Source organism: Mauremys reevesii, linkage group 17, assembly GCF_016161935.1.
Source record: "Mauremys reevesii isolate NIE-2019 linkage group 17, ASM1616193v1, whole genome shotgun sequence".
NCBI lineage: Eukaryota > Metazoa > Chordata > Testudines > Geoemydidae > Mauremys > Mauremys reevesii.
Window position 1 is genome coordinate 12666061 of NC_052639.1, and position 26000 is coordinate 12692060.

The following is a 26000-nucleotide window of genomic DNA, read 5'->3' on the forward strand; positions in this document are numbered from 1 at the left end:
GCATGAACCCCTCATCCCCCTGCACCCTAATCCTCAGCCCCAGCCCTGAGCCCCCCTGCGCAGCATGAACCCCTCATCCCCCCGCACCCTAATCCTCAGACCCCACCAGACCCCGCCTCCCCCGCACCCGAATCCGCAGCCCCCGCCCGAGCCCTCACCCCTGCACCCTAATCCTCTGCCCCAGCCCTGAGCCCCCCCGCAGCATGAACCTCTCATCCCCCTGCACCCTAATCCTCAGCCCCAGCCCTGAGCCCCCCCTGCGCAGCATGAACCCCTCATCCCCCTGCACCCTAATCCTCTGCCCCAGCCCTGAGCCCCCCCTGCGCAGCATGAACCCCTCATCCCCCTGCACCCTAATCCTCAGACCCAACCAGAACCCTCATCCCCCGCACCCTAATCCTCAGCCCCAGCCAGAGCCCTCACCCCTGCACCCTAATCCTCTGCCCCAGCCCTGAGCCCCCCCGCAGCATGAACCTCTCATCCCCCTGCACCCTAATCCTCAGACCCAGCCAGAGCCCCCCCCACAGGATGAACCCCTCATCCCCCTGCACCCTAATCCTCTGCCCCAGCCCTGAGCCCCGCAGCATGAACCTCTCATCCCCCTGCACCCTAATCCTCATCCCCAGCCCTGAGCCCCGCAGCATAAACCCCTCATCCCCCCGCACCCTAATCCTCAGCCCCAGCCAGAGCCCTCACCCCTGCACCCTAATCCTCTGCCCCAGCCCTGAGCCCCCCCGCAGCATGAACCCCTCATCCCCCTGCACCCTAATCCTCTGCCCCAGCCCTGAGCCCCCCCGCAGCATGAACCCCTCATCCCCCTGCACCCTAATCCTCAGACCCAGCCAGAGCCCCCCCCACAGGATGAACCCCTCATCCCCCTGCACCCTAATCCTCTGCCCCAGCCCTGAGCCCCCCCGCAGCATGAACCCCTCATCCCCCTGCACCCTAATCCTCATCCCCAGCCCTGAGCCCCCCCGCAGCATGAACCCCTCATCCCCCCGCACCCTAATCCTCAGCCCCAGCCCTGAGCCCCCCCGCAGCATGAACCCCTCATCTCCCCGCACCCTGATCCTCAGCCCCAGCCAGAGCCCTCACCCCTGCACCCTAATCCTCAGCCCCAGCCAGAGCCCTCATCCCCCGGCACGCTAATCCTCTGCCCCATCCCTGAGCCCCCGCAGGATGAACCCCTCATCCCCTGCACCCTAATCCTCTGCCCCAGCCCTGAGCCCCCACACACAGCATGAACCCTCATCTCCCGCACCCTGATCCTCAGCCCCAGCCCTGAGCCCCCCCACACAGCATGAACCCCTCATCTCCCCGCACCCTGATCCTCAGCCCCAGCCAGAGCCCTCACCCCTGCACCCTAATCCTCCGCCCCAGCCCGAGCCCTCATCCCCCTGCACGCTAATCCGCTGCCCCATCCCGGAGCCCCCCCCCCGCAGGATGAACCCCTCATCCCCCTGCACCCTAATCCTCTGCCCCAGCCCTGAGCCCCCCCACACAGCATGAACCCCTCATCTCCCTGCACCCTGATCCTCAGCCCCAGCCCTGAGCCCCCCCACACAGCATGAACCCCTCATCTCCCCGCACCCTGATCCTCAGCCCCAGCCAGAGCCCTCACCCCTGCACCCTAATCCTCAGCCCCAGCCAGAGCCCTCATCCCCCTGCACGCTAATCCTCTGCCCCATCCCTGAGTCCCCCCCCCGCAGGATGAACCCTCATCCCCTGCACCCTAATCCTCTGCCCCAGCCCTGAGTCCTCCTGCATCATGAATCCCTCATCCTCAGCCCCACAGCCCTCACCCCTGTACTCCCTCCTATCCCCAAACTCCTCCCCACAAGGTGCACCCTTCCCCCTTCCCACACACCCCTTCCCAACCCCAAACTTCGTCCCAAAGCCTGCACCCTTCACCCCTTCCTGCACACCCACCCCTGCCCCAGCCCAGAGCCTGCACCCAGCATCCAAACTCCATCCCAAAGCCTGCACCCTCCTGCACCCTAATCCCCAGCCCAGGATCTGCACCCCAGACCTCCTCCCGAGCCCCTCCCAGAGCATTAGGCAGGTGGGAGCAGAGTTGGGGGCAGAGTTGGGGGCGGGTTCTGGGCACCACCAAAATTTTACAAACTTGCCACCCATGTCCGCAGGAGGTCTCCCCAGGCAGGGTTAGCTGCCGTGGCAGGGGTGGGGTGGGAGGGAAGTCTCCCAGGCAGGATTAGCTGCCACGGGGATGGGGGAGTAGTTGCTGCAGGGGGCTCCCGGGTGGGGGCTGAGTTAGCTGCGGGCGGGGCAGGGGAAACGGACAGACGCGGTTAGCTGGGTGGGAGGGTGCAAGGTGGAAGTTTCACCTAGGGCCCAAAACTTCCTTTGCACCGTCCCCGGGCTTTCCGCACCCTGACAGGAGGATTAGACACCTGCAGCCAATCAAGACAGAGCTACTCAGGGCACTTGGATTTAAAAAGGAGTTTGTGGTGTGCGTGTGAGGAGCTGGGAGACAGAGGCGCAAGGAGCTGAGAGGGAGAGGGTGAGGGTGTAGCTGCTGGAGGACTGAGGAGTACAAGTGTTATCAGACACCAGGAGGAAGGTCCTGTGGTGAGGATAAAGAAGGTGTTTGGAGGAGGCCAGGGGGAAGTAGCCCAGGGAGGTGTAGCTGTCATGCAGCTGGTACAGGAGGCACTATAGACAGCTGCAATCCACAGGGCCCTGGGGCTGGAACCCGGAGTAGAGGGTGGGCCTGGGTTCCCCCCAAACCTCCCAACTCCTGAACAGACACAGGAGGAGGTGACCCAGACTGTGGGTTCCACCAGAGGGGAAGATCACTGAGGTGAGCAAATCTGCTAATAAGCGCAGGACCCACCAAGGTAGAGGAGGAACTTTGTCACAGCCTCTAATTGCAGTGTTTTTAAACGGTCTGCATGTTGCTTGCAGGCTCCTAACACTTGCCACAGCAGCTCCTTTTAACTTCCATCCAACCATCTGTACTTATGCCGATAGGTCGACTTTAGGTCTTTAACTTTGATTGGTAGCTGAGAAGATGGTAAATTGGACAGAAACCCGTTCGACAAACCTCTTCATTTCCTTGTTATTTCCTGACTTCTTTATTCATCACCTTTTCCTTATTTTCCAGCAGATTGACTAGATCTGGGTGCTAGCAGGGGGACCTGATGGGCTCCTTATTTTCCGGTTTCTTTCGGAAGCATTGAACTTGCCAGGGCACAGTCAGATTCTGGATGCTCATGGAAATGTAACACCTCGTGCTCAGCTTTAGTTCTGTTTCTCAGCTCTTTTGGAAAATCGATCTTTAGTCTGACATGCAGCATCCTTGCATTAGGAGATGGCTAATTAATAAGACCACAAACCTTGGCAATCAAATGGAACCTGAAGTCCATAGAAGACCCCGAAAGGCCCTTGGGGAGTGGAGTGCAAGTTGAGGAAGACTTCCCTGCACAGCTTCTCTCTCAATTCTCGTTTTCCTGTATTGAGCACAAAAGTCGGGAATCAGCTCAGGGTAGGGTTATACCATGTGTGTGCAGTGGTTAGACAAGAAACAGCAAGGAACTGGACTGGTATGGAGCAAAACTATCTTATGTGTGCCTGATAACTGTACGTTTGAGAAGGAGCAGAAAAGAGCATTGGGGCTGCGGGATAGCGCTTGCATAGGCTTTCTTTGGCCTGTTTTGCTGTAAGAGTAAAAGTGAGAGATTGTTAGTCACAGGTCAGTGGGTGGGTTTATGCAAATTAGGAGTGTACAGGGAAACCAGCAAGAGGAAGGAGGGTGAAAGACTTCTCTGTCTTTGAACAGAATTGTGTGTTAAGGGCTCTTGCTTTGAATTCTTCCAGTGGAGTCATTTCAGGAAGTGATCATCACTTCGAGTTACCTAGTTATCAAAGTTTTGTGAATGGTGTTTGGTGTGTGTCTGGGAGCTCCTCGTGCTGAAGTAGAAAGCAGTGGGGGAAGAGCGGCTGCCTAGCATTTGAGACTCTTAGCATTGTTTCTCGGCTCCTTGGAGCTAAGATCAAATGTAGGAGCTAAGATCTGGTTCAGAGATATTTACACAGAGTACGTCACGGCCCACCATCAATGCAAAGAGTAAGCCGGCATGATTTCACGCACCCATAAGGCTGAAATGACCTGTAAACTTCCCCTGTTAGACTTTATTTTTTGAGCCTTAAACCAACCACACTGAACTCTGCCCTGTGAGGATCATCCTATCATCATTACCCATTTGGTTCATTTATTTGTGCTCATGACTATCCATAACCTGTTTGTATGAGTGATGTACCCTCACTGCTTGTTGGCTGTACCTTGAACTCACCCACCATATACCCTGCATTGGGGACATGACAGACTGTGTATATGTATGTGCCGTCCAATACCCAAACGCTAATATCCCCCTACAGCCTGTATCCTACCCCCAATGACACAATAACTGACTCTTCAAACATTTTGTATCGTTTATTTTTAAATATGCTCTAATAAACTTTAAATTTGCTTCTTGGCTTTTTGAGCTCAGAGGGGGTGAGTAGTCTCTTGGTCTCTTCAAGGCTGTGATCAAATGTCTTGATGTTTTGGTCTTTTGGCCTCGAGATGAAAACCTTATCTGTGTCTGGGGAACCTTGAGGTAAAAAATATTATCTAAGTTATATCTGTTCTTATCAGTTTAATATCTGATAGGTCCTTTGTTGGAGGACTGTATGTTAAATTTATTTTTGAAACAAGGGGATGGAATAGGAGCTTGCTCTGTCCACCCCATGCATTGACCTGGTATTGCAGTGTCTCCAGGACCAGTCTCTCTTCTTTTGGGGAGAATTGTCTGGTTAGAAAAGCAGAAAAAGTTTCACTCTAAAGATGCTGATTTGAGAAAAAAAATTTAAAGTAGTTGAAAAATCAGGCCTCTTTAGCACTTTGGTTTCTTCATAACAACATATTGTTAAAATTTCTTGGGAGTGTTTTCTGAGTCTACAGATGTGAGTTTCTTTGTCTTGCTGGCAGGGGCGGCTCTAGAAATTACACCGCCCCAAGCAGGGCGGTGCGCCGCCGCCTTCCCGCCCCGTGGCCGGGCAGAAGTGTCTGCGGGTGCGCTGGTCCCGGCTCAGGAGCATCCGCAGGCTGGCGTGGGGGCGCTCCGTCCGTGCCGCGGGACCCGCGCACCCGCCGCAGGCATGCCTGTGGGAGCTCAAGTGGAGCCGCGGGAAGAGGGGACCCGCCGCAGTCTTGCCTGCGGCAGGTCTGTTGTCCGGGCTCGTGGACCTCCCGCAGGCATGACTGCGGAAGGTCCGCCGGAGCCAAATACCGCCCTGCCCCAACAACGCCGCCCCACGCGCCTGCTTGGCGCGCTGGGGTCTGGAGCCGGCCCTGCTTGCTGGAGGATTGTTTTAAAAGCTGAGATTCTTCTGTTTGCTGTGAGTCTTTTCAACAATATGAGGGATGAATGCTTTCCAGACTGAGGGTCTGTTTGGGAGATGGTTGGTTGGGGGGGGGGGGGGGTTCTGTGTGTGTGTGGGGGACACACACAGATTGGCAATATTCGAGGTCACATGTATATCAATAACTGGATGAGTTACACAGACTTCTCCCCACCCAGCCTATGTTCCATGTATCTTGACTGGGCCTGTCGCCCACCATCCCAGAGCAGAAGCCTGAAGCCTGAGCCCCACCGCACGTGGGGAGGTGGGGACCTCCCACTGGTTGCCTGCTCCTGCAGTGTTTATGACTCGAAGGGGTAGGGACCAGCCCCTGCAGGCAGCCCGGGGGAAAGAGCCGCTGCTTTGCTGCCCCTGACTCCCCCTCAATTACAGCCCAGGAGCCTGTGGCCACAATAAAAGCCCCTGGTGGCCACACTTGAGAAATGCTGGAGCCTCACAGTAAACAAATCCCAGCAGGTTAGTCACTCCCTGTCCCCCACCCTGGGAATTTCCTGCCCTCTCCCACCCAGACCAACCTTCCTGGAAGTTCCCACCCCCTATGTATTTACTGCCCTTTCTCCCCGCCAAGGGAACCCGCCAGCAACTCCCTGATCATCTGTGACGGTGCTGCCCGTGGGAGCCAGCTGAGGTCACTCAATCAGGGTGAACTGCACACCAAACGGGGCAGACAAACCCCAAATGCTGGTGGTTATTCCAATACTTAGATTTACCAACCAGCACAAAACAGCTTCTACAGCACCTCACTGGTCACTTAGAAGTCCAAACCCCGCAGTTCCCTTAAAGTGCCCAGCCTCAGGCCTCCGTCCAGACACACCTGTCAGATATGATGATGATTCCTAAGAATCTTACTTCATCATATAAAAGAAAAGGTTCTTCCAATCCCAAAGGATCAGCCACATACCCAGGTCCAATTATAACTTAGATCTTACCCAAAATACACGCTATAGCCAATTCTTATTAACTAAGCTAAAATTTATTAAAAAAGAAAAGAGAGAGAGTGTTGGTTAAAAGATCAATACACAGACAGACTTGAATTCAATTCTTGAGGTTCAGACACAGCAGAGATGAGCTTGTAGTTGCCAAAAGTCCTTTTAGAAATAGTCCATAGGTTATAGTTCAATTTCCATATTCAGGGTGGCTCCAGTCAATGACTGGGGATCTCAATCCTTGTGGCTTAAGGTTTCCCCCTCTTGAAACCCAAAGCAGATCTGAGATGAAGCAGGATCGTGTCCCAGGCTTCTTATACGTTTCCAGCAGCCTTTCGGCCTGAGAAAACAATAGGCTTAACTCCTTCTCCCAAACATCCTGGCAATTAGCACAGACTAATTTACCCATTAAACAGTTCAGATACAGGTTAGCACAACCTTCAAAGAGACACATAGACAATAATACTATTTTACTCAAGTATCATCATAAATGTTAATATTCCTTTTTTGATCTTTGAATTAAAACTATAGCAATAGACAAGACTTGTTTGCTTGCATCACAGGACCTGAGCAAACATCTCCCCTTCTACCTCTAACAATGCAGACTTGCATTTCAAAGCTCTAGTCATTTACATATCTTCCTAACCGTCCTCAAGGTTCACCCATGGGTCAGGTCAGTCTATGAGTTAATTAACTCTTTCTGGCCCTGCCATCTTTCAATGAGATATTGTATCACAGTCATAACGTCACACCCCCAACGCAAAATTGATGCAGGAAGGGATGACACAAACATCACTGACTGCATCCCAAAAGCTCCCCATCCTGGGTTTTGTCTTATTACAGCTTGCACTGGGTTAGAAGCCATGTTACTGTATAACAGAAATGGTTTACCCAACTCATGTTCAATAACATGATTGAATCTTTTTATGAACTCAAGGTAAAACTTACTTAGAACAATAGTGGATTGGATCTGCCCTGACACACCAGTAACCAAATCTGTCCTCAGCCGAAGCACAGACTGCTCACTCACAGAATTAGCATGGAGATGGTTCTGTTCCAACACCATTGTTTTTCCAACACGCTGGCCACACACAGCCACTTGGTTATGGGGCTGCTCAACTTTCTTAACAGCTCTTACTCCATCTGAGACCTTTTCAAAGCTGCCCACACTGGATCTTTCACAAGGAAAGTCAGTGGATCCATTCACAACAGAAAATTTCTGGCTGTTAGGAACTGAAACTTTCTTGATTAAATCACTTTCACACCCTTCAGTTGTACCAAACTGCTTGCACAGATTACCAGGAGGATTTCTCTCCTTAGCAGCTTCTTTAAGCAACAATTTACCTTTCACAGAAATTCTGCTCTTACCCTCTTCACCCAGGGCTTGCTCTAAAGGAACACTTCCCTGAGCAACCACAGACTCTTTCTGGGTTTTACTTACATTTATGATCACCTTTGGCCCTTCAGGCAGATTTCTACACAATTCCCTTTTAGGCAAACTCATAGACTCACTAGATAAAAGGTTAGAGGTTTTCTCCTTCCCTCTGCAACTTTCCTCATAGTCACTGGCAACTTGCATGTTGTCAGGCTCAACACCCACAAGTTCAGGAATCTTTTCCTTCTTGTTACAAGTTGTTAGACTGTCAGTCGGTAACACAATTAAATCACCTTCATGCTCTCCTTGTGCCCTGGCTGGGGTATCACTCTGATTAGACAGAGTTGCTACACCCTTTTCCAACCACACATTAGCAACTGGCAAACTACGAGCACCAGAATTGTCTGGTCTCTGGGATTTTGCTATGACACTAACTGGATGCAACCTAGTTACAGTGCCATTCTCCCCAGCAGACACAAACTCAGGATCATTCCCTTCCTGGGCTTTAGCTGTATTTACAACCCACTCCGAGACAACTGAATCACCCTCAACCATCACAGGCTTAAAGGCCCCTTCTGTCTGCTCCACAGACACAGAAGAGCCGGAGACACCTTCTCCTTCACCAGGCACACAGCTTGGGATTTCATTTCCCTTGTCCCAGCACACAGGGCTGTTCACAGACAACTGCTTGGAGACCGAGGTAGCTTCCTTCATAGACAAGTCAATACCCTGACCGACACAGGCACATTCCCTTTACTGTCACATTTCTCCACACAGGAAACAGGTAAGGGACAGGGACACTCATCTTTCACTATCCCTTCCTTCCCAAACTGCTGGTTAGACAAAGCCATTAGCTCACAAGGCTGCCTAGGCTTATCCAGACTTTTCCTGCCAGGCACATTGCCACTCCCAACAGATAAACTGCTGTTTTTTTCACTACACTGAGCTACTTCCAGCAAACCACAGTTATTCTTTTCAGGTTTACTTTTACAAGCTGTACTAGCCACCAATCCATTACCCATCACAAATCTACCCTCTCCTTCCTCAGTTAGGGCTTCCACTTGAGTATTTACTTTAATTTGCTTTTGAGAAACATTTTCCTCACCCAGGAGATCTTTCTGCTCCTGATTTAACTTCAGATTTACTTCTGAGACATTAAACAGACATTCAGAAACTTCATTTACAGACACACTGCTTTCTGGCACAGACAAACAGCTATTACCCACCAGGTTAGAATCCCCCTCTCCCCAGCCATAGCAAAACTGGTTAAACACAGAAAACTGCCCAGAATAATACCACATATCAACATTGTTATAAACTGGACTTTTAAGAGGATACAGTTTCTGCTGTTCTTCCATTGCTTTTTTGACTTGGAGCCGAAGCCTGGCAGTTTCTTGTTGCATCTTCTGGGTCTCCTGTTCCAGCTCCTGTTGCCTCTGGCGAGCTTTCTCTTCAGCAGCCAGTAATTCCAGACGCCCCTTACGAGCTTTTTCTTCTCTCTCATCAGCCTCCTTCTTTCTTTCAGCAGCTTCTTTCTCTCTTTCAGCAGCTTCTTTCTCTCTTTCAGCAGCTTCTCTTTCTCTTTCAGCAGCTTCTTTCGAATTCAGCTATTTTTTGCCTTTCCAGCAATCGAAGATCTGCTAGTTTCTGTTCATGCTCCAGTTGCAGTTTATTTGCTGCCTTATTCATTCTAATTGTTTCTGCAGTTTCTACAGCATCAGGTAAGGGCCGTGCTCCTGCCTCCTGATCACTGGCCGTTAACAGATCTCTCATTTCTTGATTTGTAGCTTTCTTTCTAAAGCTTATCCCCTTTCCTGAACACAAATCTTCCAGGGCTTTTTTGTCAAGACCCTCATATGCTCTTTGCTCATCCATTGCAACTGCTCCTTAACCAACCAAACTCTCAATACCAAAATTCCAATTTGGATAGCGCGGGGTTCTGATCCAAAGCTTAATTGACCTGGTTCTGTGGATCCTGCCGACTACGCCACTGTGACGGTGCTGCCCGTGGGAGCCAGCTGAGGTCACTCAATCAGGGTGAACTGCACACCAAACGGGGCAGATAAACCCCAAACGCTGGTGGTTATTCCAATACTTAGATTTACCAACCAGCACAAAACAGCTTCTACAGCACCTCACTGGTCACTTAGAAGTCCAAACCCCGCAGTTCCCTTAAAGTGCCCAGCCTCAGGCCTCCGTCCAGACACACCTGTCAGATATGATGATGATTCCTAAGAATCTTACTTCATCATATAAAAGAAAAGGTTCTTCCAATCCCAAAGGATCAGCCACATACCCAGGTCCAATTATAACTTAGATCTTACCCAAAATACACGCTATAGCCAATTCTTATTAACTAAGCTAAAATTTATTAAAAAAGAAAAGAGAGAGAGTGTTGGTTAAAAGATTAATCTACAGACAGACTTGAATTCAATTCTTGAGGTTCAGACACAGCAGAGATGAGCTTGTAGTTGCCAAAAGTCCTTTTAGAAATAGTCCATAGGTTATAGTTCAATTTCCATATTCAGGGTGGCTCCAGTCAATGACTGGGGATCTCAATCCTTGTGGCTTAAGGTTTCCCCCTCTTGAAACCCAAAGCAGATCTGAGATGAAGCAGGATCGTGTCCCAGGCTTCTTATACGTTTCCAGCAGCCTTTCGGCCTGAGAAAACAATAGGCTTAACTCCTTCTCCCAAACATCCTGGCAATTAGCACAGACTAATTTACCCATTAAACAGTTCAGATACAGGTTAGCACAACCTTCAAAGAGACACACAGACAATAATACTATTTTACTCAAGTATCATCATAAATGTTAATATTCCTTTTTTGATCTTTGAATTAAAACTATAGCAATAGACAAGACTTGTTTGCTTGCATCACAGGACCTGAGCAAACATCTCCCCTTCTACCTCTAACAATGCAGACTTGCATTTCAAAGCTCTAGTCATTTACATATCTTCCTAACCTGTCCTCAAGGTTCACCCATGGGTCAGGTCAGTCTATGAGTTAATTAACTCTTTCTGGTCCTGTCATCTTTCAATGAGATATTGTATCACAGTCATAACGTCACATCATCCCTCCCTCAACTGGCTCCACCGCAGCCATTTCCCTTCCCCGGCCCCTGGGAGGACGGAATGAGCTGGAGCAAAACATGGATGTTGCACTGCAGCCTGTTAGGGCAAAAAAGGCAACTGGGGACATGTCAGAACAGGAAATAATTTCACAGCACAATTCCCCCCAGGCTCTTTCTCTGCACACGGATATTCCAGCTTGTCCTGCATGTGACAGAAACATTCAAATCTAGGGCTGGCAATTAATTGCCGTTAACTTACGCTATTAACTTAAAAAAAATCATGATTAATCTGTTTTAATCGCACCGTTAAACAATAGAATACCAATTTAAAATTACGGGATTATATTTTGTTTTTCTACATTTTCAATATATTGATTTCAGTTACAACACAGAATACGACGTGTGCAGTGCTCACTATATATAGTTTTATTACAAATATTTACACTGTGAAATATAAAGTGCTTTAGGGCAATCTCTGTATCATTAAAGTGCAACTCGCATATGTAGCTACTGCTCCCCCCAATGTTGGGCTGTGCCCCCCTAGGGGGCTGTGAGGGGGGAGCAAGGAGCGACATCGGGCTCCTGCCTCCAGGTCACCTTCCCCACCACCTGGGCGGCATAAGGAGAGGACAGAGCGCAGCAGCCCAGCCCCCTCCCCCGCTCCGGGACCGCCCCTGGCCGCGAGCGGGATTCGAATCCCAACGATCGCAGCGCGCGCCCGGGGGAGCGGGGGGGGCAGCGAAGCCTGGGGCCGAGGGAACCGGCGCCTCCCACCACGCGCCGAGTCTCTGTCCCGCGCTCTCTCCGCCAATCAGGGAGCGGGGAGGGGCGCGGCGAAGTGACGAGTTACGGCCCCTCCTCCAATAGAAGGTCGCGTGTAAGAGAGAGAGAGAGAACTACGCTTCCCAGAGTGCACCGGGAGGGGGCGTTGCCTGAGCAACCTGCCGTCACCTCCGCTCTGAGACGAGCCAGGAACTTCAACTCCCAGCCTGCCCCGGGGCGCCTCCGTCCTCTCCAGCCCAGGTGAGGGCGGGTCCCTGGGTCAACCTGACACCTCCCCGCAGCGCAACTCCTCATCCCCGCCCCGCCCCCAGAGAGCCCCGCCCCCCGGTGCAGGGTGTGACGCTGCCCCGCGCAGGAACGTGCTGCGCCGCTTCGCCCCTTCCCCCCCCCGCACAAAGCGGCTGGTGGGGGCGGGGCCGGGTCTGGCTCTGCCCGGGGGCTGGATCCCCGTGTCCGCCCCGCGGGATGTTCCCGGCGCCCCTTGTAACCCGCCCCCCGGCTGGGTGTGAGCGGGTCCGGGTGGGTCCGCCGGGCCCAGGCACCGGCCGCGAGTCACCCCCCGACTCCCGCTGCCCCCGCCCCGCCCCCTCCCCGGGGGAGCCCGGCTCCAAACACCCGCTGCAGGGACAGCGACACCCCCGGACAGACCCGCCCCCGGCCGGAATGAGTCCTTCCCCCAGCACCCCCGCTGTGCCCGCCCCCAAAGCCCCGCCCCCTCGCTGTGCCCGCCCCCAAAGCCCCGCCCCTGCCCCGCTGTGCCCGCCCCCAAAGCCCCGCCCCCCGCTGTGCCCGCCCCCAAAGCCCCGCCCCTCGCTGTGCCCGCCCCAAAGCCCCGCCCCTCGCTGTGTCCGCCCCCAAAGACCCGCCCCGCTGTGCCCGCCCCAAAGCCCCGCCCCCCGCTGCCCCCGCCCCCAGCCCCGGGGGCGCCCCGCTCTAAACACCCGCTGCAGGGACAGCGACACCCCCGGACAGACCCGCCCCCGGCCTGCTCCTTCCCCCAGCCCCCGCTGTGCCCGCCCCCAAAGCCCCGCCCCTCGCTGTGCCCGCCCCCAAAGCCCCGCCCCGCCGTTGTGCCTGCCCCTAAAGCCCTGCTCCGCCCCTTCCCCAAAGCCTTACCCCGCCCCATACACCCAAAGCCCTGGCCCCGCCCCGCCCCCTCGGTCATTGCCCACCCCCGTGTGGGGGCACCAGCACTGTGCCGGGTCGTGATGGGAAATTGTCCACGCTGGCCCAGGAGAGACGTGTGTGTCCCTGCTGCCTCCTGCTGGTGGGGCTGAGCCCCACTCTGTGTGTGTGGTGGCTTTGCAGGATTTTGTATCCTGCAGCAAGTGACACACACACACACACACACACACACACACACACACAAAGGGACTCACACAATCCCAAGAACACTCACACACAACACACCCAGAGGGACATGCTAGCCCAACCCCAAAGAGAGAAACAATCACACCCCCAGCCACACTCACAATCACTCCCCCCACACCACAATATTCACAATCGTGCTCAGAGACACAACTGCACACAGTTCACTCCCACTGCTCCAAATACAAGGACCTCCTGCCCCACACAGCATCTGCCGAGGCCTGTGGAACTCACTGCCACTGGACAGCTACCCATGAGAATGATCCCCTCGTGTTGGATCATCTGCTTGGCCCCCCACTCCCTCTCGGGGTGCACTGTGCGGCGTGGCTGGGGATTGTGCAATGGCCCAGCACCAGGCAACGCACAACGAACACCACAGGCCCTGCCCTTCCTCACCTGAGCTGCTCTCCAGGTGCATTGGAGCCCAGCACACCGCACCTTGGCACTCCTGCCCCATAGGGGGTGAGCTGCAGCCCCCGCCACACTCCACAGAGGGGAGAAAGGTCAGGCCAGCCAGCCCTTGTAAGATGGGGAAATCACCACCGGGGTCGACGGTATGGGGGCTGTGACAAACGGAGAAACGGTTGTCGTGCCGGCAGAAGGCAGCAGAGCACACACACACACACACAATTGCAAACATACATGAACACATGCATGAATCCAGCCACACACACACAAACACCCGCACAAATCCAGCCAACACCAACACAAGCCTGGGACCAGGGGAGCAGAGCAGGCTGGGGCTGGGTCACTCCACTTCCCGCAGGAATTAGCCAGCCCCCCATGTCCCACGATGGCCTGGGGCCAGCCCCCTTCTGCTTCCCCCCATGGAGGCCTGGGGCCCCAGCCTGCTCTGCTCCCCTGGCTCCCAAGCTTGGGGGAGGGGGAACTGCCCCACAGCACTCGCCGGCGGTGTGGCTGGGAGCCAGGGGAGTGGACCAGGCTGGGGCTGGGTCACTCCACTTACCATGCAGTGAGTGCAGGGGCAGGGGCCATGGGGAAGAGCCGGGCAGCCCCCTGCAGCAGCTCCCCTCCCCAGCTCACCTCCGCTCCACTTCTCCCGCCTCCCAGACTTGCGGTGCCAATCAGCTGTTTAGTGCGGCAAGCCTGGGAGGGGAGGAGAATTAGAGTGGGGGCAGCGTGCTCAGGGGAGAAGACGGGGCAGAAGTGAGCTGGGACAGGGAGCGGTTCCCCTGCACGCCCCCTCCCCCGTTACTTGCTGCGGGCAGCCCTCCCCCCGCACCTCCCAGCCCCCTGCCCCAGCTCATCTCCACTCCACTGCCCCCCCTGAGTGTGCTTTTTGGTGCCCCCAACCACTTGGCACCCTGGGCGGCCGACTAGTTCGCCTAGTGGTTGCACCGGCCCTGGCCACTGCCTGTCAGCAGGATTCCCCCTCCTCCTCCTCAGGGAGACTAAATCTCTGCACCTAGACAGCCGGTCCGTCCGCTGCACCTCAATCCCCCATGCCTGAGCCTCCCTGCCAAAGCCCTGCACCTGGCTCCAGAGAATTAAGTCTCACATCTCACTGGGAACTTGACTTTTTGTGCCCAGAGAGTCTTGGTCCCCCTCAGTAGCTGACCTGAGAAACACAGTGTCTGCAAAAGCAGCAAAGAGTCGTGTGGCACCTTATAGACTAACAGACGTATTGGAGCATGAGCTTTCGTGGGTGAATCCCCACTTCATTGGATGCATCAGTGTCTGCCTTTTCCAAAGAAGTGCCTGGAGGGCTTTTTTTTCTGTGTGACCACGTGGCCTAATGGATAAGGCGCCTGACTTCGGATCAGGCGATTGAGGGTTCGAGTCCCTTCGTGGTTGTGCTTGTGCAGTTTTACCTTTGGGCTGAAAGTCCTGCTCCCTTCAGGGCTGGAACCTCTTCTTGGCCGCTCAGGCCAATGCTCTGGCTTCAGCTAGAGCCCCGGGAAGGAGTTGGGGGTTGGGTGTCACAAAGGCTGGGGCATGAGCCCCAGGTGCTTCCAGTCTCACCTTTGCCCTTCCTGACTTGCCAAAGAAAATGGGCGGCTGCCCGGGCTAGCGTGTGGAGCAGTTTCCCTCTTCCAAGTGTGCGCCTGTCCCTGTGCTGGACGGGGGTTGCTACATAGCACCTTGGGAGCCTGGGTGTTTCTCTGCTTCTCGCCAGCTGGGGAAAAGCCTCTTGGGGTAAAATCTCCTGCCCCACTGCCAAAGTGAGCACCTGGAGTGGGAACGGTAAGAGGCGCCACCAAGGGGGCTGGCCCTGCTTTCCTACCGTCTTCGATAATGGCCACAGAGCATCAGCAGCTGCCCTGCATGCTGGTCTGTGGGTGGCCTTCAGTGGGGGTTTGGCAGGGCCGGCTCCAGACCCCAGCACGCCAAGCACGTGCTTGGGGCAGCATGCCGCGGGGGGCACTCTGCCTGTCGCTGGGAGGGTGGCAGGTGGCACCGGTGGACCTTCCACAGGCGTCCCTGCGGATGCTCCTCCGGAGGCATGGGACCAACGGAACCTCCGCAGGCACGTCTGCAGCAGGTCCACCGGAGCCGCGGGACCGGCGACCGCCAGAGCGCACCCTGCGGCGTGCTGCCGTGCTTGGGGCGGCGAAATTGCTAGAGCCGCCCCTGGTATTTGGCACGGCAGGGAGCAGCCTGGCTGGGTGTTTTTGTGCCTGTCTGAAGGCCACACATAGGCATGGGCCTGCCCTCCTCTTGCCCTGCCCTCGGCTGCTCTGTGGCTTTAAGCCTTCCCTTGAGCCGTCAGCACCAGCTGCCTCTGCTCTAGGTGCCCAGAGGAGGAGAGGTGCTGGGCTCTGTGACGAAGTGGAGGATTTTCTTGGGGTTTTCTGTGTTTTCCAGTAGTTCACATGCACAGGGAGTGGGACTCAGTGTCCCCAGGTGTTACTGGTTTAACGAGGTGAAGGGAGAGGGAGTTTGTTGTTACAGAGGATCGGAGAGGGACTTGGGACCCCGGCTGATGGCCTGGAGGATGGAGACCCCAGCGACTGGTGACCTGGTCATCCGGAGACCCAGCTCAGGAGTCACAGCCGGTTCTGGCCAGTGGGAATAAAATGGGCTGCAGAGAGAGGACCCCGGAGAGGAGAGGAGGCCCAGGCAACCCTGTTTACTTGGAGAAAAGACAATGCACATAGGTGGAGCTTGGGGCCGGGCAGGGGCGGCTCTACCTATTTGGCCACCCCAAGCAGTCATGCGCGGGAGGTGCCCCGGAGACCCGGGAGCAGCGGACCTCCCGCAGGCATGACTGCGGAGGGTCCGCTGGTCGCGCGGCTCGGCTGGACCTCCCGCAGCTGCGGACGGTTCGCAGGTCCGGCGGCTCCGCTTGAGTTTCCGCAGGCATGCCTGCGGGAGGTCCAGCCGAGCCACGGGACCAGCGAATGTCCGTAGCTGCGGGAGGTCCACTGGAGCCGCAGGACGAGCGCCCCCTCCGCAGTCATGCCTGCAGCAGGTCCGGTCGTCCCGGGCTCCGTGGACCTCCCGCAGGCATGACTGCGGCAGATCCGCCGGCCCAGCCTGCCGCCCCCCCGGGATAGGGCCGCCCCACGCGCGTGCTTGGCGTGCTGGGGTCTGGAGCCGGCCCTGGGGCTGGGGATATCAGAGGCCCAGCTGGGAAGCAGCGGGGCTCGGGGCTGGCGAGGGGAAGCCGGCAGAGCCCACCTGGCTGCAAGGGGACTGGGATGTGCTGTTATTGTGAGAGGCCAGGCCTGAGGCCCTGAGAGTTTCCTGTGCTGTGTTCAACTCTCAATAAACCCTCCTGTTTTATGCTGGCTGAGAGTCACTCCGGTTTAGCGAACAGGGGGCATCATCCCCTTCGGGGGTGAGGAGGCCCAGGGGGTCCAGAGCGCGTGGACTCCCTGAGGGGGCCCACGGCGAGAGACAGACGTGCTAAGGCTCAGAGAGGTGCGGCTCCAGGAGGTGGGGGGCCTGACCCCGAGAGAGAGTGGACCCCCGTGAAGGGCTGTCGCACTGAAAGGGGCACCCCCCATGGACCGCACGGGGCCAAGAGTGGGCACGATCTGTGAGTCCGTGACAGGCAGTGACATCACAAAGGCCTTTTGCAGGACCTCAGACTATTGGTCAAAGGTGGTGGGGAGGTGGTGACCTCACAGACAGATGCTGACATCAGCCAGGCAGGACAGGGGCGAGGGGCCAGGGAAACCTCAGAGACCCCTGTGGCTTTGCTTCAGCAAGTCTCCTTCTCCAGGTCTCTCTTTGAGGACTGAGAGAGTATTCGGGTTCACGGACGTGAGCGCCAGGAGGAACCTCTTTCGAGTTTTCTCCTTCCCTTTAATGATTTTACTAGAGACCCGCCGTCCCTGTTTAGAAGGTAAGAGCCTCCTCGAGGGAAGGGGTGTCCTGGGGGTGTCACAGTTCGGATGCCGGTGCCCCCCCCATGTAAGGAAGTTCCCACCACCTGCTCTGTGTTCGCAGGGCGGGAGAGAGCAGCATCCACGGCAGTGATTTGCTCCTGGCTGCCGGAGCAGAGCAGCAGGCTCAGCTGTCAGAACTTCCTGGAGCGATGAAAGGGGAGGGCCCCATGGCTCTGTAGCAGGAATGCAGGGCAGGCGAGTTCACAGAGGGCATTGTGGGATACTGGCACAGGCCAGTTATGGTGATATAATGAACAGCAGCATCTACACTGACACTCTGTCACTTCAAGTTTGCTGGAAAAAGCTCTAGACCTCTCATCGAAGTGGTTTTATTTTGTCAGCAAAACAGGGCAGTTTTGTCACCAGACGAGGCATTGCAGTGTGTGCACCAGCCACAAGCTGCCGACCGAGGGAGCGTTGTGTGTTTTTCAAACACCTGAGCAATATAATTGGGCTCAAATAACTGTGTAGTGCAGACCTGGCTTAGCTGGTTAAAGTACCTGTTTTGTAAACAGGAGATGCTGGGTTCAACTCCTAGTGGTGCCTTGTTGAGATGCTTTTAGAGCACCTGGTATTGGCTACTGTCAGAAGACAAAATACAGAGCTAGGTGGACCTTTGGTCCAGCCCAGTGTGGTTTTTCTTATGGTTTAAATTACACTCACTGGCACTGATAATAGAGTTACTCAAAGTTTGGGAGTTAAGAGCTGATAGGTCAGTGGTCCAAGCCCCTCGTGGATGATCCTCCTCTGGGACAGGGGCAGGTCTGGGCTCTTGCACCAAATGCTCATTGTGGCTGCCAGAATCTGTGGGCAGCTCATTTAGTTTGCACCGAGGGTTGAGTCCTTGATTCACACAACAAGGATAACAACCCTTTGTTTCTCCTGCCCCTGTAACATGGAGACTGGGAATCCAACACCAGCCACCAGTGATCATTTCGGCAAGCAACCCAACCTATTTCCAACATACTGTGAAATCCACATGCAGACTCATACACGAAACCTTGCAAGAAAATCTTCCTGAGGGGGTCTGAAGCACCTGCTGCTGGAGGGAAGGAGGGAGCTGCGGGTTGGGATTGAGGAGCAGCGTGAGGAGGGGGGCCTGTGGGTTGGGATTGAGGGGCACTGGGAATAGAGGGGACATGGGTTCGGGCTGAAGAGCGTCCTCATTTGGGGATCCAGCAGGACAGGGGAAGGCAGCAGGTGATTCTAATTCCTTAGGGATATTCTGTGTGTTTGCGTGTGCAGGGAAGGAACATGCTCTATGCCCAGAGGCCTTTATTCCTCCAGGCTGCAAGGTCAGAGGGGCTGTCAGGAAGTTGCCCCTTCAATCCCCCCCCACACAAAGGCCCTTCTTAGGATTTGCAAAATCCTGAAGAGAAAGAGTAACACCCGAAGAAGATTCCAGAAAATCAGATTTTTACAAAAATAGTGAGAAGTTTATTACCTGACCAGGGACTTGAACCCTGGACCCTCAGATTAAAAGTCTGATGCTCTACCAACTGAGCTAGCCAGGCTCACATAAAAAAACTTCAAGTTGGTGCAGAGGTGAAGCTAGTCAAGAAAAAATGAGGGGGAAACAATAGGGGAAACCTGCTGCTCTCTCTCTCTTCCCAGCCCTGGCCTGGCTGGGTATTAGTGCTGGTTAAAAAGACGGGAAAGTGTCGGTATCTACCAGCCATTCATAGCTGTACAAGACTCAGGCACAATACAGAGGTGCCCATCTGCAAGTGCCGAATGGTTGGATTGGCTAATGCAGCCTGTAGACGTCCAGGGCACGCTGGGATATACAGCCAAGTGTCCATCACCATCATCATTTCAAAGGGATAATGATAATGGTAGCAAGGTTCACAACTGACTCAGCAGTTGCATACAAAGGTGCACGTTTGGCAGTTACGTTGGCTCAGGTTGGCCACCCCGGTCTAGATGTAGAAGTTACAACATTTAAACAGGAAAGAGGGGCCAATTTCCCCATCATTTCCCACCTTTACATCCAAACACGATGAAGGTAGCAGATAGAGCCAGAGCAGGTTGTCTATGGGACCAAGTATATGCAGAGTCTCCTCGACAGAGGTTTGTTCAACCTGTTCTTAAAAACCTCTGAGGAGAGAGACACCACCGACGCCTTTGGGAGCCTATTCCAGAGCTTAACTGCACTCAGAGTCTGACATTGGTGAAGTAGGAGGCTGAGGCCTGGTCTACACTAGGCGTTTAAATCGGTTTTAGGAGCGTAAAACCAATTTAACGCCACAACCGTCCACACTAGGAGGCACCTTATATCGATTTTAATGGCTCTTTAAATCGGTTTCTGTACTCCTGCCCGACGAGAGGAGTAGCGCTAATATCGGTATTAACATATCGGAATAGGGTTAGTGTGGCCGCAATCGACGGTATTGGCCTCCGGGCGGTATCCCACAGTGCACCACTGACCGCTCTGGACAGCATTCTCAACTCGGATGCACTGGCCAGGTATACAGGAAAAGCCCCGCGAACTTTTGAAATTCATTTCCTGCTTCCCCAGCGTGGAGAGCTCATCAGCACAGTTAACAATGCAGTCTCCTGAGAATCGAAAAAGAGCCCCAGCATGGACCGCTCGGGAGGTACTGGATCTGATCGCTATATGGGGAGAGGATTCAGTGCTAACAGAACTGCGTTCCAAAAGACGAAATGAAAAAGTATTTGAAAGAATTTCTAAGGCTATGACGGATAAAGGCCACAGCAGGGACTCAGTGCAGTGCAGAGTGAAAGTTAAGGAGCTCAGACAAGCCTACCAGAAAACCAAAGAAGCAAACGGAAGGTGGGCAGGTCGAAAAACATGCCGCTTCTATGCTGAGCTGCATGCAATTTTAGGGGGCTGCGCCACAAGTACCCCACCCCTGACCGTGGATTCCGAGGTGGGGGTTGTAATCTCTGCCATGTCTGAGGATTATGCAGACGGGGAAGATGAAGAGGAAGAAGAAGAGGAAGACCTAGCAGAGAGCACACAGCACTCCGTGACCCCCAGCAGCCAGGAGCTTTTTATCACCCTGACGGAATTACCCTGCTCCCAGCCCTCACAAGCAACTATTCCAGAGAATGACGCCATGGAAGGGAGCTCTGGTGAGTGTACCTTTGCAAATAGCAAACAGTGTTTTTTAAGCAAGCCTTTTTTAATGATTGATTTGCCCTGAGGACTTGGGATGCATTCGCAGACAGTATAGTTACTTAGAAAAGTTTGTTAACATGTCCGGGGATTGAGAGGAAATCCTCCAGGGACATCTCGATGAAGCGCTCCTGTAGGTACTCCAGAAGCCTTTGCAGAAGGTTTCTGGGCAAGGCAGCCTTGTTCCGCCCACCATGGTAGGACACTTTACCATGCCATGCATGTAGCAAGTAATCAGGGATCATTGCGTGGCAAAGCATCGCAGTGTATGGTCCCGGGGACTGCTGGCATTCAAGAAGCATCCGCTCTTTATCTTGTTCTGTTATCCTCAGCAAAGTGATATCATTCAGGATAACCTGGTTAAAAATCAGGAATTTAAGTAAGGGGGGTGGCCATTTCTCTACTGGGTTCGTGGAATGCAGCAGCTTAAAAAAAACACTTTCCTGCACGTAGCGAAGCGGGGGGAGGGGAGGAGTGAAATGCCAATGATCTTTTCTGTTTGGTCACCGGCGAGGCGATCTTCCCCAAGCTACCGCACAAGCAGTGGGTGGGGGGGAGGGGGAAGGTTGTTGATTAGCAGGGAGCTAGCGTGGTATTAGCCATGCGTTGGGGGGGAGGGGTAAATCACTGAGACAGTGGCTTACCATGGCCGCATGCAAGCTGAATTCTGATGCCTGGACCTGATGTGTCTGTGAGATCTGTAACCCCAGAGCTGCAAGCAGTCACTATTAAGATGAAAAATGCGACCTTGTAGGGAAATCACATGTGCTAGGTGAATAGTGATGTTCACTGTGAAACAGTATAACCATTGTTCTGTAAAATGTATCTTTCTAAATATTTATCTCCCTCATGCAGCTGCAAATTTTTCAACCATCCCTCCTCCATCCCAAAGGCTAGCACAGATAAGGCGGAGGAAAAAGAAGACGCGAGATGAGATGTTCTCGGATATTATGGAAGTTACACGCAATGAAAGAGCTCATCTGAATGAGTGGAAGGACGTGGTTTCAAATTACAGGAAAGAGGCCAGTGAACGTGAGGACAGGAGGGACAACCGAGATGAGAGGTGGCGGCAGGAAGACCGGCAGGAAAATCAGCGGTTGCGGCAGGAAGATCCGCGGTGGCGGGATGCAACTCTGGGGCTGCTGCGTGATCAAACTGACATGCTCCGGCGTCTTGTGGAGCTTCAGGAACGGCTGCAGGATCACAGAGTGCCGCTGCAGCCCCTGTATAACCACCCTCCCCCCTCACCATGTTCCTTAGCCTCCTCACCCAGACGTGTAAGAACGCGTGGGGAGGCTCCGTGCACCCACCCACTCCACCCCCGTTGAAACCCAAACCAGAAGGATGTCGTTACAAAGAATAATTTTTTAATGGCCATATCCATCACTACATTCCTCCTCCCAAAGCACACCCTTACTTCTCTCCTCTTTTATAATGAATTAATAAAGAATTCATGCTTTTAAATGAGAGTGACTTTATTTGCATAAGTAAGCTGTACTCGAAGGGAGGGGAGTTTCTTACAGGGACTGAGTCAATCAAGGGTGTTGGGTGTTCATCAACAAACACATCAGTCACACTGTACCCTGGCCATTGATGAAGCTCATTTTCAAAGCTTCTCTGATGCGCACCGCTTCCTGGTGTGCTCTTCTAATCTCCCTGGTGTCTGGCTGCGTAATCAGCGGCCAGGTGATTTGCCTCAGCCTCCCACCCCGCCATAAAGGTCTCCCCTTACACTCACAGAGATTGTGGAGAATACAGCAAGCAGCAATAACATAGGGGACATTGGTTTGGCTGAGGTCTGAGCGAGTCAGTAATGTGCGCCAGCGAGCCTTTAAACGGCCAAATGCACATTCCACCACCATTCTGCACTTGCTCAGCCTGTAATTGAACAGATCCTGACCACTGTCCAGGCTGCCTGTGTATGGCTTCATGAGCCATGGCATCAAGGGGTAGGCTGGGTCCCCCAGGATAACGACAGGCATTTCAACATCCCCAACTGTTATTTTCTGGTCTGGGAAGTAATTCCCTTGCTGCAGCCGTTTAAACAGAGTAGTGCTTCTGAATACGCGAGCGTCATGAACCCTCCCTAGCCATCCCACGTGGATGTTTGTGAAACGTCCCTTGTGATCCACCAGTGCTTGCAGCACCATTGAAAAGTACCCCTTGCGGTTTACGTACTGGGTGCCCTGGTTCTCCGGTGCCAAGATAGGGATATGGGTTCCATCTATCGCCCCCCCACAGTTAGGGAATCCCATTGCAGCAAAGCCATCCACTATGGCCTGCACGTTTCCCAGAGTCACAACCTTTCGTAGCAGCAGCTTAGTGATTGCTTTGGCTACTTGCATCACAGCAGCCCCCACAGTAGATTTTCCAACTCCAAATTGATTCCCGACTGACCGGTAGCTGTCTGGCGTTGCAAGCTTCCACAGGGCTATCGCCACGCGCTTCTCTACTGTGAGGGCTGCTCTCATCTTGGTATTATGGCGTTTCAGGGCAGGGGCAAGCAAGTCACAAAGTTCCATGAAAGTGCCCTTACGCATGCGAAAGTTTCGCAGCCACTGGGAATCGTCCCACACCTGCAACACAATGCGGTCCCACCAGTCAGTGCTTGTTTCGGCCCAAAATCGGCGTTCAATGGATAGAATCTGCCCCATTACCATCAGGATCTCCAAAGCGCTGGGCCCGCGGTTTGAGAGAATTCTGTGTCTACGTCCTCATCACTGTCATCGCCGCGCTGCCGTATCCGCCTCTTACTCGCCTCGGTTCGAAGGTCCTGGTTCAGCATATACTGCACGAGAGTGCGCGAGGTGTTTAAAACATTCACGATTGCGGTATGGAGCTGAGCAGGGTCCATGCTTGCTGTGCTATGGCGTCTGCACGGTTCACTACAAAAAGGCGCGAAACGGTTGTCTGCCGCTTTCAGGGAGGGAGGGAGGGAGGGAGGGGTGAGGCTGTACCCAGAACCACCCGCGAAAATGATTTTTGCCCCATCAGGCACTGGGATCTCAACCCGGAAATGCCAAGGGGCGGGGGAGGCTGCGGGAACTATGGGATAGCTAGGGAATAGCTACCCACAGTGCAACGCTCCAGAAATCGACGCTAGCCTCGGACCATGGACGCACAACACCGATTTAATGTGTTTAGTGTGGACGCTAGCACTAGATTTTATAAGATCTGTTTTACAAAACCGGTTTATGCAAATTCGAATAGTCCCGTAGTGTAGACGTACCTCAGAGTTAGAAAGCTGTTCCCAGCATCTAACGTAAATCTCCCTGGCTGCAGATTAAGCCCATTACTTCTTGTCCTACCGTCAGTGGACATGGAGACCAATTGATCATCATCCTATTTATAAAGACCAAACTTTTCTCTCTGCAGTCATCTGTTAAATGGTTATTATCCCCTCTTCTTGCCTGGGGTAGAATGGAAGAGGAGGAAATTCTATTTGTTCTCTCTTCATGTTTTACTGAAGCTCAGAGAGGAAGGAACCTGATCTGCCTTAGATTGTAGAGCGGACAGAGAATTTATTTCATTTTGGGCTGTGACTATAAGCATAAGAGTGACACCTAAGAGCTGTTGCTGCTGCCCAATATGGGGCTTAAACTCATGCTGGCAGGATTAAGAGTCTCATGCTCTATCAACTGGGCTGGCTGGATTTGAAGTCAGTCAAGTGCCCAGTCGCAGTGTAGAAGGAGCCCTGAGGGCATTTATTTGCGGAGCTGAGGTTCCTGTCTGACATTTGCCTTCTTTCCTGGTTCATTATGGCTCCAGCGAGCAAACCGGAGCTGTCACAAGGCTGGTTAGATGCTGCTCTCAGCCCAGAGAGCTGGGGTTGATTTAACATGCTGTCGCCATCATCTGGTCAGAGTAACCAGAGGAGGGTGGCATTTAGGATTCTCCCACCAGTGGGAGGTGCTGTTGGACTCATCTAGTGGGGAGAGTCTGAAAGCTTCTCAGCTCCCAGAGAGGGGTAGACAAGCCAGTTCCCCACACACACATTTTCACAGGGAATCAGGTCCCTGAGGAAAAACTCAAAAGAAGCCTGACCCAGGAGTGTCAGAGAAGGGAATCACTGTTTGCCTTAAGAGGTAGGTGAGGGAAACCTGCAGGTCCTTAGCTCCTCCAGCGCCTGATAGAACCATTTGTGGGGAAGATCTGGGGAAGCTGAGGAGGACAAGGAGACGGGAAAAGGGCTTGCAGCTGTTGTGCAATCACCATGCTCCCAGCAGAAGGGTCCAGGGTCTCAGCACTCAGAACTCACAAGATGGCAAAGCTCAGAGGCCCGTTACATGGAATCAGAATGTGATCAGCTCACACCCAGGGGAGCAACACCCTCCCTTGGTCTCTATGCCAGAGCTCCTATCAAATCAGTGTCCTTCCTGCAAGAGCGGGCTGCTGAGAGGGTTGTGATGGGGTAAATGAAGACAGAGGAGGATTGTTCCTCATGGGGTTTTTTTGTGTGGCTCTGTGATCCTGCTGGAGGAAGCATGATTTGAGTTTGTTTCAGTGGCTTGGGTTGGGCTCAGGTTGTGACCCTGAGTACAGGGATTCCTGCACTTTCTGCTCCCAGCCCTCAGGGAATGGACAATGGAGCAGTTTCAGAAAGTGGATAGAAAGTAGCCTAAGAAAGTGTAGCATAAGAGAGAAAAATAACATCAGCTCCCTGGTGGTCTAGTGGTTAGGATTTGGCACTCACTGCCAAGGCCTGGGTTCAATTCCCAGTCAGGGAAAAGTGACTTTAAACCAGAAATGCTTCAGTTATTCTTCACTTGCAATGTAAACGAATCCATGGTATTTTCCTGATGCCCCCATCTTCCCACTGTCTCCATGGCAGGGCTGACTTCAGGCACCACAGCAGCAAGCAGGTGCCTGGGGCGACCAAAGGAAAGGGAGGCTTCAGCAGCAGTTTGGCCCTCTTGGAGGGAAGGACTTGCTGCTGATTGCAGCTTTTTTTTCCTCTGCTTGGGGCGGCAAAACGCTGGATCTGGCCCTGCTCCAGGGAAGACAATTTGTTAAATCCCAGATGCGTGCAGTTCTATCAGGTCTCAGCCTGAGTCCTTAGGTCTTAATCCTGAGGATATTGTCCCACCATGGGGCCATTTCCCGCCTCTCTTTCCTAGGGAAGCACAATTTTCCTTGCACAGACACAGGAACAGCAAGATCTTTCTCTGTCCCTTGTGCAAAGCAGGGGGCCAAATTCCATGGAAACAATGGACAAGCAGGGGGCCCTGGGCACATCCAGCCCTGGCTGTGAGATGTTCCCTCCCCTCTTTCTTTATGCCCCTGTTGTTATTTCATGGATTGTCTGGGATGGGGGAAAAGCTGAGTTCACTCCAGGTGGAGGGGAAAAAGGACCCTGAAAAATCTCAGGACCCAACCCCTGCTACCAGGATCACCGAGGTGCTGGGGATTTGAGTAGGAAAGGGACGGTGTGAATTGTCAAGGTGGGGAATGAATAACAATCTACCACAAGATCCACCTCATTAACCACTGACACAGGCTAATCCTGCTGTCGATAGAAGGGAAACTGGGAATGATTCTTTGCTGTTCAGCCATGG

At 53.7% G+C, this 26000-nt stretch overlaps 2 non-coding genes and 1 pseudogene across 2 annotated transcripts; 2 read left to right on the top strand and 1 right to left on the bottom strand.

The window, feature by feature from the left end:
- Positions 1 to 4589: 4589 nt before the first annotated feature.
- Positions 4590 to 4796, top strand: LOC120385233 (annotated as a pseudogene).
- A 9897-nt stretch (positions 4797 to 14693) lies between these two features.
- On the top strand, positions 14694 to 14766 carry TRNAR-UCG. The gene has a single exon. It is a non-coding gene; the product is annotated as a tRNA-Arg (tRNA).
- A 3981-nt stretch (positions 14767 to 18747) lies between these two features.
- On the bottom strand, positions 18748 to 18820 carry TRNAK-UUU. Its single transcript has one exon. It is a non-coding gene; the product is annotated as a tRNA-Lys (tRNA).
- Between the last annotated feature and the right edge of the window lie 7180 nt (positions 18821 to 26000).